This window comes from Bacillus rossius, chromosome 1 (assembly GCF_032445375.1).
Source record: "Bacillus rossius redtenbacheri isolate Brsri chromosome 1, Brsri_v3, whole genome shotgun sequence".
NCBI lineage: Eukaryota > Metazoa > Arthropoda > Insecta > Phasmatodea > Bacillidae > Bacillus > Bacillus rossius.
Genome location: NC_086330.1, coordinates 149,871,426 through 149,885,470, shown reverse-complemented (window position 1 = coordinate 149,885,470; position 14,045 = coordinate 149,871,426). Strand labels below are relative to the sequence as shown.

The window sequence follows — 14,045 nt, the reverse complement described above, 5'->3', positions numbered from 1 at the left end:
GGTATATTTTGTGATGAAGAGATTGTGTCGTGCAACAGACCGCACACATCAGCCAAACGATAGACGTTGGTAGTATTCGTCAGAACTACCCCAGACAGTGATTTCGTGGACGACTTCTGTGTAGTGTACACATCTTTAAGGAATGAATAGTACAAGGTATCGTCGTTCCAGAGTCCCACTAAGTGTCGTACCTGTGGCTGAGCCAGTTGACAAGCATCAAGGTTCTGGACATCCCGTTATGATCTACTGAGAGTAACAACTGATTATTGTCCACATAAAATTGGTATGTTTCAATAATGTTATTTTGTAATATAGGCCTATAGGCTATGCTAAAAGTGTTATTTGTGTAAATTGCTTAGGTAACCTTTTGTGTTATTTTTATTGTGCCTTTTAGATAGCATTCATTTTAGTCAGTTTTAATTTCACTTCTTATTTGTTTCATTCATTGTTTGTTCTATGATTTGACCTCATTCAGTTAGTTCAACGTTTTCATTTCTTGCTTGCTACTTGGTTTCTCTTAGAGGTAACTGAGTACTTTAGTCTCAGATTTTTATTGCTCTACTTTCACTGACTTAGCCGTGGTAAATGAATTAATTATTGATTACTTCAGATGTCTCATAATTTGTACTAACTATAAGTAAATATTCATTTAAGTATTATTTCTGATCGGTTGGGCAGATGGCAAAAATGAATGCTTGCTTCAAGAGTTTAGATACTAGTTTTAGTAGATAATATTTTGAAGTGCATTGCAAAAAGTTTGTACGTCAAGAATCTGTGCCAAATTTCTCAAAGGTTTATATAAAACGTAGTATTCATAACCCATTTTATACTTCGTTTCAGTATATAAGCACACTAAAATCAAAAGATTACTCTTTTACTTATAATGTGTAGTACTTGGCACCTAAATAAACCATGGTTACTATTCAGGCAGCAGGGACGATAAGTAATAAAATTGAGGATACATGAACTTCTTTTTTTTTTGTGTGACTTAGCTCCACATAAGTTATTTTTCACCCCATAGGTTGAATTTTACAAAAAAAAAAAATATTGTTGTAAGTTTTTGTATCTTTATTATTGGTAATGCTTGATTAAAAAAGAAGTTATGATAATTCTTTAAAACATACTTACCCGTTTTTCACCCCTTAGTTGTGGAATTTCACAAAGATAAAATTTTTTGTTGTAAGTTATTGTATGTTTATTATTAGTTCCAAAAATAATTTAATAAGTCTTATTAAATTTCGGAGATATAATTATTAACTTTTATAAAATACATACCCCTTTTTCACCCCGTAGGGGTTCAATTTCACAAAATAAAAAATTGTGGACGGACGTTTTTGTATGTTCTGTATTGGTACCCAAAATTATTCATTATGCCTAATTAAATTCAGAAATTAACTTTTAAAATACACTGACGCCGTCCCCGTTGCCTGATCTGAATTTTACGTGAATTTAAACGGTTTAATTAATTTTGGGTCTCAAGGGCGGGGTTCCTGGCCTCGTGGCTGTAGGCAGGGACGCGTCGACAAAGGACCCCCCGGGTTGTTATGGCCTCCCAGGACGCCTTATTAATAAAACACACATGTACTATTAGCTGTTTTATTCCGTCGCACATTTTACACGTTACACGCTCACGTAACTGGCCGCTTCATCGTCGACCCAAGCTCCGCGCACGCCACCCTCTATTGGCGGACTTGTTACGGCCACACGGTAACCCGGTGGCAAGTACGTGGATAGGGGGTCGTTCCCGGCGACTTGCGAGTGGGGTGCTCAGGCGCACGATAACCTGTTCCGGCCTATGTGAAAGTCCGCGGACGCAACGTGAAAGGCGTGGGCGATAGGTCCCGCAAAATTACTTACGATAACACACTACACTATAGTCACTGTGGTTAGTCCCGCACAGATGGGTATACAAAGGCGGCTACTCCGCGTGGTGGCTGGGGCCACGTTACGCTGGGTACGGGCGCGGTGGAATCCGGCAGGATATCACACGCACGACCGTGGCACGTCCCAGTTAATGACTCGTCCTTACACTTAGGTACGCGTTTGGCGCAGTGCCGCCCCGCGTGGGCGAAGAACTATTCCCCGAGAGGGGATTTCACTGGCGTGAGGCGCAGGTGCCACGAGGGGTCACCTAATTGATTACGTATCACACGGAAAAGCCCGATGACGGGCTACACATTATATTAAAGGACCGTGCGAAATCGCGAACGGCCGATTTGGGCCGACCGGGGAGCTGAGTTAAACGGTTTGACTATAATTACCTATGGCAGTGACTGGTGCGAAAGTTGAGAGCTCCCCGTGCGTGGGCTGCCGGCCCTGGCGAGTGCTGGATGGCGACTGAATAACCTCCCTGGCCGCCGGGGCCAGGGAGGGGGAAAATTCCGCGGGAAACTGCGGAGCGCGGGAAGATGATTTCGGCCAGTTTTGTGAATGATAACACTTTATAAAATGATTATTAAATTAACATTAATTATTAATGATTTTATACTTATTAGTTTTTGTTTATCTTATCAAATGCATGAATAAATAATACCCTTGCGCAGTGCCACACCCGGCCGGGCGCTTTGCACACGTAGGTGGCCGTGACTGACGTCACGCCGTTCGGGGCACTGCACTATGTTGCGCGCACGGGCGCGTTCGAGGCGCGGCACAGATCAGGTGTTGAGGACACATAACGGCCTGTGCTCTCAGAGGGAGCACTGACGGCGGCGTCAACACTTACCTTTTTTTTCACCCCTTAGGGTTTGAAATTCGCAAAATATAAAAATTATGGTGGGTAGTTTTTGAATGCACTATGCAGCATGATTTTCTATGATTCTCTGATCTTAGATGTTTCTAAAGTATTTTTTTTGAACTGATTCCATATCTGCAATCCTTTTTTTCCCCTCATGTTTTTTTTTGTTTTTTGCAAATTGAGGAAACTCATTTTTTATTCATACGTAAATTTTACATAGGGAATTTTCATTGCGAAGGGGAAATTTTATTTTGTTAAGAGGGGGTAGTTGGTAACACTTGTTACACCCAGCTGGCTTTAGGAGGGAAACACTAATTCATTGTTTACATGCTGTAGTGTGAGGTTATATTTGAGAAATGAGTTCCTGTAAGTGCTTAAATAACCCAAATGTGTTCTGTTATATTTGTGGTAGTTATGTAACTGCTAAGCAAAGACAAGACGTCAGTAATTTTGTGAGAAATATCAATTATGCTTACTTCAGCACAAAGCTTGGTGATCAAGACAAAAACTGGGCACTGCACAAGGTATGTCGTATATGTGTCGAGGGACTGATGTGTCGAGGGACTGAGACTGTGGAATTATGGTGCAAAAAATCAATGCCCTTTTCTATTCTGATGGTTTGGAGGGAGCCGCAAAAACATATTGACGACTGTTATTTCTGTTGGTTAATGTTCAAGGTCATAACGCAAAAACTGAGAAGATCATACAATATCCGAACATTCCTTCGGCCATACGACCAGTTATACATTGTGAATCTCTTCCTATCCTAGTTCCACCTCCCGTTCTCGAAAATGTGCTACAGGAGAGCAGTTCAGAAAATGAATGTGATAATGCTGATTATTACAAGTCCAAAGAAAATTCTGCGCCAAAATTATTCACTCAAAATGAACTTAATGATTTAACTCGTGACTTAAATCTGACAAAGAATGCTGCTCAATTGCTTGGATCAAGATTGAAAGCAAAAAATCTTCTAATACCTGGAGTTTCGTTCTCTTGGTATAGGACTCGAGAGAAGGAATTAATAAAAATCTTTAAAGAAGAAGACTCTCTGGTTTATTGTTGTGATATTGAGGGTTTATTGAATTTCTTTAACATCACTTACAATCCAAGTGAGTGAACGTTATTTATAGACTCGTTCAAAAGTAGTCTCAAAGGTGTAATTTTAAATAATGGAAATTTCTTTGGTTTATTACCCGTATCAAGGAAACATATGAAAATCTCAAAGTTCTGCTAAAATTTGTGAACTATGAAAAACATTCTTGGACAATTTGCGGTGATTTAAAAGTTGTAGGTGTGCTATTTGGTCTACAATCTGGCTACACAAAAATGCAGTGTTTTATTTTTGAATGGGACAGCAGAGCCAAAGACAAACATTGGAAGCAGACAGACTGGCCCAAAAGAAAAACCCTACAACCCGGTTCACAGAACGTAATTAATGTGAAATAGGTTGGGGCCTATTAGGGATTGAAGGAAGACCAGAGCCTGGCTAGGACTGCGGTTTACGTGTTTGGAGCAGTTGGGTAAGCAAGGTAAAATGTTTCAGGTACACAGACATTTTTATTCAAACAATTAAATCAAAACAATAAATTACTGATGTTGTTAAGTCGATACAATTTTAGGCAAAGTTTAAATACAATAATCAAAGAACAATGATATAGGACAAAACGGGCTTCAATGGTAAGCCGGCTACACCGTGTAACGATCCCATTAAACAACGCAGATGACGTGAAGTAAGAGCAGTGTCTAGTATTACAATTCAAACATTTTACATTTTTCAAACTACTGCAAAGTGCAGTTAAAAGCGTTACGATGACAAAGCTACTGCAAGGCGCAGTTACATTTAAAGATTTACATAAATAAAAGATCAAAACCGATGCGACGACGACTCAGGGGAAGAAAATCACCAAAAAAAACAAAACTAAGTTTCCAAGTTAGATTACGTTAAGTCACGTTAAAACATTAATCCAATCTTATAATTTTCCAGGTGGCGGCCGAAAGGGAATTTAGACAAACAAATTACAAATATATGACTACATTAAAGCAAGGCCCACCGCCTCACACATAACTCAATTCCAACTTACATGTTTCCCCTGAGGTCGCACACACACGTAGGTCTAAGTTGACCTAAACGACTACATGCTCGTAGACTACAGCCGCTGACAACCGAGCCTGACAAAAAATCAAGGAAGAAAGAGGGGCCTCCTGACCAACAAACACAGCTTTTATAACATCGCGCCGCAGCGCGCGCATGCGCCAATCAACGAGAGGAGGGGGTGAACGAGTAGACATAGAAACACTAGGGAGGGGGAGAAAGGAGGGAGAAGGAGCAGGGGAGCGGAGTGCCGGAAGCCAATGCGGCGCGCACAGTTCAAATCGCTACAACTGTACCATTTGTTCAACAAAGCAAGGTACTATTACCTCTTCTTCACATTAAACTTGTATTAATGAAGCAGTTCACCAAAGCACTTCCAATAGATGTAGATGTCTACTCGTTCACCCCCCTCCTCTCGTTGATGTTTTATACTTTAAAAAAAAAAAAAAATTCGATACTAGCTGGCAAGAATTTTAGGGTGACAATACACATTATTTACAATAAATTTTACAAATAATTTGTATGTGGTCTACCAGCATCATATATATTGTCGAATTGTCGAGTGAAAATATTTTTTTAAAATATTTGGCTATAATTTATTTGTAAAATCGCAAAATTCTGTATGTGTAATTTTATACATTTTTTGAAGTAGCTAATGCCGCTATAGATAAGTGTAAATTATCTCATTTATGTAATTACCTTAGTTTGTATTATGGTACTTCTGTTAAAATAAATAATAGTTTAAGAAATTAAAAAAACACGCTTTGATAGAAAACAGGATAAAAATTAAAAATAGTTTAAAAAACTACAAATACACGCTTTAATAGAAAACCAAACTAAAATAAAGAGTATAACATAATTTTTAATAAATTTAAATTAAGAATAGTGTGACTATCAAAAACATTATTTAATTTTAAAACTGCGTGGGGTGCTTTTTGAGATATTTCCATAATGACTCTACTTTTACCAATATCTGTCAATAAAATATCACAACAATTGACATCAAGCACCCCACTTTTTTTACAATAATTTTTTTTTGTTTATCACACTATTCTTAATTTAAATTTATTGAAAATTATTTTCTACTTTTTAGTTTGGTTTTCTATTAAAGTGTGTTTTTTTTTAGGTTTTTTTAAATTTTTTGTTTGGTTTTCTATCAAAGCGTGTTTTTTTAGTTTTTAAACTATTATTTATTTTTTATTTTTTAGTTTGGTTTTCTATTAAAGCATTTTTTTTTTAGTTTTTATAGTATTATTTATTTTTACAGTTTAGATCAATTTATCATTAATGTGTGGTTTTTTATTTTAAACGATAATTTATTAAGCTCCTTCTGGAAACTTTATTTCATACGAGTACATGGTGCAAGACACTACCGTGTCTCCGGGTATAAAAAAATCGCTAATCCTGAAGATCCTGATCAGGATAATGGGTCAAACTGGTACTTTGTATAGAATGAAACTCTGTGGTGCTTTGTCGTCTCGAGCTAAAAAGGGCCCGCTCCCGCGCCAATGAAGCTAAAACAATAAAACAAATACCTGGAACGCGGGAAAGACATCATCCACCGACTGACCACTTCGTGCATTAGTCAATTGAAAAGTTACATTTGGGGTTGCGTTTTTTAGAGGACGCAATTTTATTTTTTTGATGTGTAGGGGGGGGGGGGGGGTCAGTGTAAAGCTAAAACCAAGTTTGTGGGGTCGCCACCCTTGTCCCATGGCCGCCATCTTGAAAATAGGGGTTGAAATGGTTTTTACGATATATTTCTTAAACTATTTATTTGATAAAAAAAATTGTTAACATTTTTTGTTGCAAATTAAATTCTCTACAACTTTGGTCCAGTAACGTTTTGTCGTAGAACTATAAATAAAAAAGTTATAAGCGAAAATCTTCAGAAATTCGAGAAAAAAATTTATATTTTTTGATATAACTTTTTTTTTTATCATTTTACGAAAAAATGATATCTGACCATTTTTGTAGATCGTTTTTTGAGGAACAACTTTTATTCGCATCATTTTTTCAATAAGTCAATAGCTAAGGTTTTACAGCGCTCCGAAGTGAGTACTATTTTTCAGTACTCTTAACTATACCTATATTATACGTGTGTTCTAATAATATGTCATCAGTTATTGTTTTTTATTTTGTTATTATAACTTTTTTAATTAAAAATTTTGCAATATTATTAATAATTATTTATTGACTTTTTTCCCCACCACCCACGAGGTAGAGTCTTGAGGCGCGTTTTTTTTTACGTGGTATCCCCAATAGGCATAATCCACGGTGATTTTCTAAATTAGAACTACTCCGTCCTCAGTCGTTTCGATGGACCAGGCTGCGGCTCAGCATCTGATCGGCTTTCTGAATTAAATACCAGTGGGAGAACTGGAGAAGGAAGGGGTGTTAATGTCGGCGGTTCATCATCAAATTCATTTTCATTTATTAATTCTGAGAGTTCCATTAAGTTGCCTGTCAAGAGAATTATCATCTTTATTACCACCGTATAAAGAGATAAAAAAACGTTCACCAATTACAGTGAGCAAAGCAGGGTCAACTCTCTTGTTGAGAAACAAAGCCGTTCCACTTGCAAACTCTAAATGTTTTTCCAGGTTTTTCACAAATTTCATTTTACCGATATTGTAAGGAGCTGAAGTTGTGTCACATCCGGAAAAAGCATGAAGAAACAGCAAGTTATCCGCAATGACATTTCCGTACATAAAACCTGACGCACAATATAATTGTTCTGCTGTTCGTCCTTTTGATGGTTTTAAAAAAAATACATTTGCTTGTTCTCTGCCAAGTGCTGTGAGCAATATCAGTATGTCAATATCTTCAGCTACAATAGTAACGGTATTAAATAATGGAGATGCAGCAAGAGCAGTGCGAACGATAAGAGCGTCTGCGTCTGATTCTGCTTGGTCAACAGTGAAACCCATTTCCGAGAATACAGTTTTAAGAAGTATAATAAAGTTAGATTTGTTCTTCTCATTACCAAGAAATTTCTCTTGTGATAATGTCGGTATGGTGTTTTTGTCAAATTTTACTTCTGTCGACTGGTGTTTTTTCGTGCGGCGCAAACGTTCCCAAGACTTTGTTCCTGCGAGATCAGGGTCGTCTGAGTAATCGTCAAACACAATGCTTGCAGAGAGCCCGAAGTGTTCTTGTACATATTTGACGTATTTTGTAGTTATATCCTTGGTCACTTGGGTATTTTCTACCTGAACAGTATTCTCGGTAACGGCCATCAGATTTAAAATTATTTTAAAAATCAATAATTGTTAAATCCTGTTATGGAGTGAAAAAGAGTCAATAATTAATGATTAATAATATTGCAAAATTTGTAATTAAAAAAGTTATAATAACAAAAAAAAACAATAACTGATGACATATTATTATTACACACGTATAATATAGGTATAGTTAAGAGTACTGAAAAATAGTACTCACTTCAGAGCGCTGTAAAACCTTAGCTATTGACGTAATGAAAAAATGATGTGAATAAAAGTTGTTCCTCAAAAAACGATCTACAAGAATGGTCAGATATCATTTTTTCCTAAAATGATAAAAAAAAAAGGTTATATCGAAAAATATAAATTTTTTTCTCGAATTTCTGAAGATTTTCGCTTATAACGTTTTTATTTATAGTTCTACGACAAAAAGTTACTGGACCAAAGTTGTAGAGAATTTAATTTGCAACAAAAAATGTTAACAAATTTTTTTTATCAAATAAATAGTTTAAGAGATATATCGTAAAAACCATTTCAACCCCTATTTTCAAGATGGCGGCCGTGGGACAAGGGTGGCGACCCCACAAACTTGGTTTTAGCTTTACACTGACCCCCCCTACACATCAAAAAAATAAAATTGCGTCCTCTAAAAAACGCAAGGTAAGGCCTAAAAATTGTAACATTTCAATGGACTGCATCATCGTGTATTGTTGGAAGCAAAAAAAAAAAAGAGAGGGTCGCAGGTAAGTTGTGGCCACAGCGGGTGGTACCCCACCCCCTAAACCTCCCTTGCGAAAGTCCAAGCTCTCGCTCTGCCGGAGCGCGGAGGGGAAGGATATTGCCGGTGGTGGGGGAACAGATCTCAGGGTCACGCATTCTTGAGGCAAACGCCGGAACTAAATATAAATATTTGGAATACTGTTTATGAGCAAACCATCTATCGAATGTACACAAATGTATATATAATCAATATCGTCGTAATATTTCCAATAGCTGTATTTTAAAATAAAACCATTTTTTGATAATTAACAAATGAACAAATATAATATCTTTAAAACTTATTAAAAACAGTTAAGCTGCTAACTTTTACTATGCAGCCAATGTCAACAATGTCTACTTGCTGTAGATAATTAATTTGATGCTTTAAGATGTTTCTAATCTGTGCTAAGAGTGCAGCAAAATGAACACTTTTTCCCATTGTATACATGCTATGAGACCGAGCCTTAAGCTTGATTAGTTTGAGACACAATTAATTAATATTAAACCATATTTTCTCCTTTTTAACCAACTTTAAAAAAGGAGGAGGTTCTCAATTCGTCTGTATTTTTTTTAATGTTTGTTACCTCATAACTTTCGACTAGGTGAACCGATTTTGATGATTCTTTTTTTTATTGGAAAGGATGTACTTCAAGGGTAGTTTGATGAAAGTGTGGTTAGGTTCTGATTATTTGATCCATGACAAAGTAACGGAACTCTTCAATTCTTAGGAGCAAATTAACAATACTCGGCCGAATCTTTTATAGGCCTTCCGGATATTTTTGTCGCCTACCGTAATATGGATCAAGCTGAGACGGTTTGCACGTTGCTCTTCTGACTCTTTGGATGGACAATCATGTATCACGCTGAATCTGTGGGCACGTTGCTCCTCCGTCTCATTCGAGATTGTTGATGAAGCCGAGACGGTGACTACGTTTTTCGATATTTTACCTGTTCAAAACTTTTTCATTTAAAGCAGCATTTTCGAAAGTCTATTTTTGCACTCTTCGCAAGTCTCTTTTGAAATTGTCCTTGAGGTAGATTTCCTCTGTTGAGATAGGCGTTTCTCCCTGACTTCGTTTGTTTCATTTCAACGGCACTGTCTCATATGAGCAGCGCATTTAGTAGGTTTACCCATATTCAGACAAATTAGTTAGTGTACTTCAGATTCACTAAAAATCAAAAAATAAACACAAATTTTAACAAAAAAAAACTGACTTAAGAAAAATCTAATTCAAAACAAATTAAAATGCACTAAAAAGTAAAAAAATAATTGCGTATTCTTCTACAACTTAATAATCAACTTACTTTTTCTACTCATCAATATGTATGTACGATCTATGTGTTTACCACGCAAGATGGTAGGTATAATATAGTTAAAATTATTGTTATTTTTGGAGTCAGTGTTAGCCAAGGAAAATTACGCTACAATATTCCTAGCAATAATAATACGAGAATACTTTAAGAAATATTTTTTTTACAAATTAACTTTTATACAAACGTCAATATACTGTGACAGGATACCAATGACCTAATTAAACCCATTTACAAATTAACTTTTATAGGACAATATACTGTGACAATATCTGCATCCTTGAAACGACATAAATAATACATAATTAAACCAAACAAAAAAACTTTAATGTGACACTATGCCGATACATAATGTAGCAAACGGTGATACGAAAATATAGCCAATATTATACACAAGGACTTGCTGTAAGAAGGACGGTGTAGATATGTGTTGAGTTAGATTTGAAGTGTGACACCGACTCCAAAAATAACAATAATTATAACTACATTATACCTACCTTCTTGTGTGGTAAAAACATAGATTGTACCTACATATTGATGAGTAGAAAAAGTAAATTGATTATTAAGTTGTAGAAGAATACACAATTATTTTTTTACTTTTTAGTGCATTTTAATTTGTTTTGAAATACATTTTTTTTTGAAGTCTATTTTTTTTTTGTTAAAATTTGTCTGTATTTATTATCTTAGGGGTGGCATTCTCTATTTAGACATAGCTTAGTTTCTAAGTTAGCCAAAGAGCTTTCCATTAAAATAAACTTCATTAAAATCCATCCAGTAGTTTTCAATTGATACTTGAACAAACAGACAAACAGACAAAAATTTTAAAAACTTTATTTTTGAGTACTCAATAATGTAAATAGCCATTTGCAATAGTTTTTTTTCATTATTTTATCCAATGTACAGACATTTGCCTCAAACAGTTTTATTATTAGCATAGATTACAACTGTTTTTAATTATGTATATATAATCAAATTCAACCTATAGTTTAATCATTTTATATATATATATATATATATATATAGTCTTGTCCTGTGTTTGACATGTATTTGCCCTTGTAATAACCTTTATATTTATATTATCCTGTGTTATTTTTATAAATATTTTGTGTTTTTTTGTATACATTAATGTTAAGTGCCTGCCTCTTAAAGGCTTTGATTGTTGACAGGCACTCAAATTGTATACAAATAAACTTGAGCTGTGAAATATCACGCAAGTGATTATAAACATGACCACTTGCGAAACCTCTTACCGCTTTTAGATAACACACTGTAAATATTTGTAGAGGAAATTTGTAACGAAACATAAAATGCAAGAGAGTTATTGTGAAAAAATTACAGAAAATGCTCTTAAATAATACTGATGACAAGAAAAAGAAATAAAAACATGGTTGGTGAGACAGGGTCATTAATGTTAGTCACACCTATAAATTGCTTTTTGCTATAAATTTTTTTAAAAATTTCAAGTTTCAAGATTTTGAATTACGTTAGTTGTTTTACAAATAATCTTTCACATTCAGTTTGAAAGCTTTATTGTCATAGTTTTGTTTTTATCTTGATATAGTTTGAGATAAAGAATGTATTTTTAATATATATATAATTTTCACTTTTCATCTTTGAAAAGCACAATAAAATAATAAACTACTTATTCCGTGTTTTTTAACATATATATTTACCAGTCAAAGTGACATAGTGGAGTAAGAGATCTTTAATGCGGCATGTTTGGGATCACGGCTATGCTATATTATTGAATGTCAGTTTAGTTGTGGTTTGGGATCGTTGGATGAATAGCTCTGCCCAACCATCAGTGTGCCGAGGGTTGGCTTCTCAGCAGTCCCAATTGCGGTGGCTGTCCAGGCCGGCCCCTACTTAGTTCCCCTCACGTGCTCCTTGGAAAACAATGTATGAATAAAGTAATTTGTTTGATGAACTTCAGGAGTAAGGAGTACTGTATAGTCTTTTGAGGAAGTTGCAGCCTGGCATTTCCAAGAATTGCTTAGGAATATATACAGTTTGGCGACTTAAAAAGAATTCATTCAGAGAATTTCTAGAATGGTATATACTTAAACAAATGTTTTTTACAAAGATTTTTAGTGATTTCCAAATTAATTTCTGTATTTAACTTCTTCCTTACAACCATCAAAAGTTTCTGTAGGTATTTACATAGTTTTTTGGGGCTCTGATGATTGACATACCTCCCACCAAAAGGTAATCTGGGTTGATTAAATTACGGCAGATTTAAACCCAGATTTTTCTTGAGTGGGTAATGTGGCAAACTCTGCAGTAAGCGAATGGGTTTTCTGAGGATTCTCCCGTTTCCCACACGTAATGCGTTCCGTCACCATACCATCTCGTTACGTTGCTAATGACCTCGATGCTGAAGAAACGTAAGCCTTAATTCACAGCAATCATTCATAAGGTTTTTTTTACGTGATTGTAGCCATTACCATAGTATGACCTATGGAAACTTTTTAAGTAGTTTTTCGTTTCATGGTCCACAGACCCCAAGATCATTGTCAACTGAAAAGTTTATGTATATCACATTTTTATGGACACTATAACTGCCACAATTTTTCACAAATCACATCCAAGCTGATACATAAAATCTAGTAGTGGAAAATCTTGGTCAAGTTAGTTAATGGGCAATACCCAACCAAAAGGGTAGAAAAGGGGATGGTTTTTTGAAAAACAGAAAAAACCAGCATCATAACTGCAAGGGGTGTGGAAAAAACAATGGTTGGAGGACAAAAATTCATATCTCCCTTCATAGGCACACCATCGCCTCCTTTCAGATTGTTTGTAAGTCTTATAATTTTTATCTAAAACTTGTGTCTGAAACAATTTTTGATAAGACAAACCATTACTGCAAGGGGTTGCATAAATGGGTAGAGTTAAAAAAAAATTCACAACTCCCTCAGAACAGAAGACACACTATCAAATCCTTTCAAACTATTTGTAAACCTCATAAATAATATCTAAAACTTTTTTCTGAAACATTTTTTGATAAAACCAACCATTGCTGCAAAGGGTAAATAAAGAGGGGTTAAAATATTAAAAAGAAATTCATAACTACCCCAGTAAGCACACCATCAAATCTGTTCACATTGTTTATATATTTTATAATTTTTATCTAAAATGTTTGTCTGAAACAATTTTTGATAATAAAAACCATTACTGCAAGGGGTTGAAAAAACCTGGGTATGAAATAAGAAAATAAATAAAACTTCCCTACCATGTACTCCATCAAATCAATGCTTATGTTAATTTAACTTTTTGAATATTGTTAAAAACTTTTTTCTAAAGTATATTTTATGTAACAAACCATTACTACAAGGAGTGGTTAGAAATAACAAGGGCAAAAAGACAAAAATAGTAGTTACTTTTTTAAATAGATATACTATCAAATCCATTATAATTTATTGTAAAACTCCTAAACTTTATCTAAAACCTTTGGCTGAAACAATTTTTCATAAAATTAACTATTGTAAAAACAGGGGTCAAAATTAAAAAAATAATTAAACTTTCTTAGTATCAAATACGTTCGAATATATTTTTAACGATCTTGATATTATATTTGATTTGATATGATATTTTATTTGTCTACACATTAGTGCAAGGGATGAAAAATAGTGTTTCGAAGTCAAAAATAATTGCATAACTATCTTAGTAGGCATTATATGAAATTCGTTCTAAGCTATTCACTGCTGGATGCATTGAGTTCAAAACATTCAGAATAGTTTTGCTGCATAGATTAGGAGAAAATTTTTAATATATTATTTTGGAATATTGGAGAACATTTATAGGATGTTATATACATTAAGTTCTTAATATGTTCCAGGAGTTCAAAGAAGTTTCCAAAACATTTCTAGAAGAAATAGGTACAAAATCTACTTACACCTTTAGGCTGTGCTGAAAGGGATTTTTTAAAATT

At 34.8% G+C, this 14,045-nt stretch overlaps 1 protein-coding gene across 1 annotated transcript in view; it reads left to right on the top strand.

Moving 5' to 3' along the window:
• Positions 1-14,045, top strand: part of LOC134546274 (probable nucleoporin Nup54) — a 109,411-nt gene that overhangs the window by 30,682 nt on the left and 64,684 nt on the right. The window lies entirely within an intron of this gene.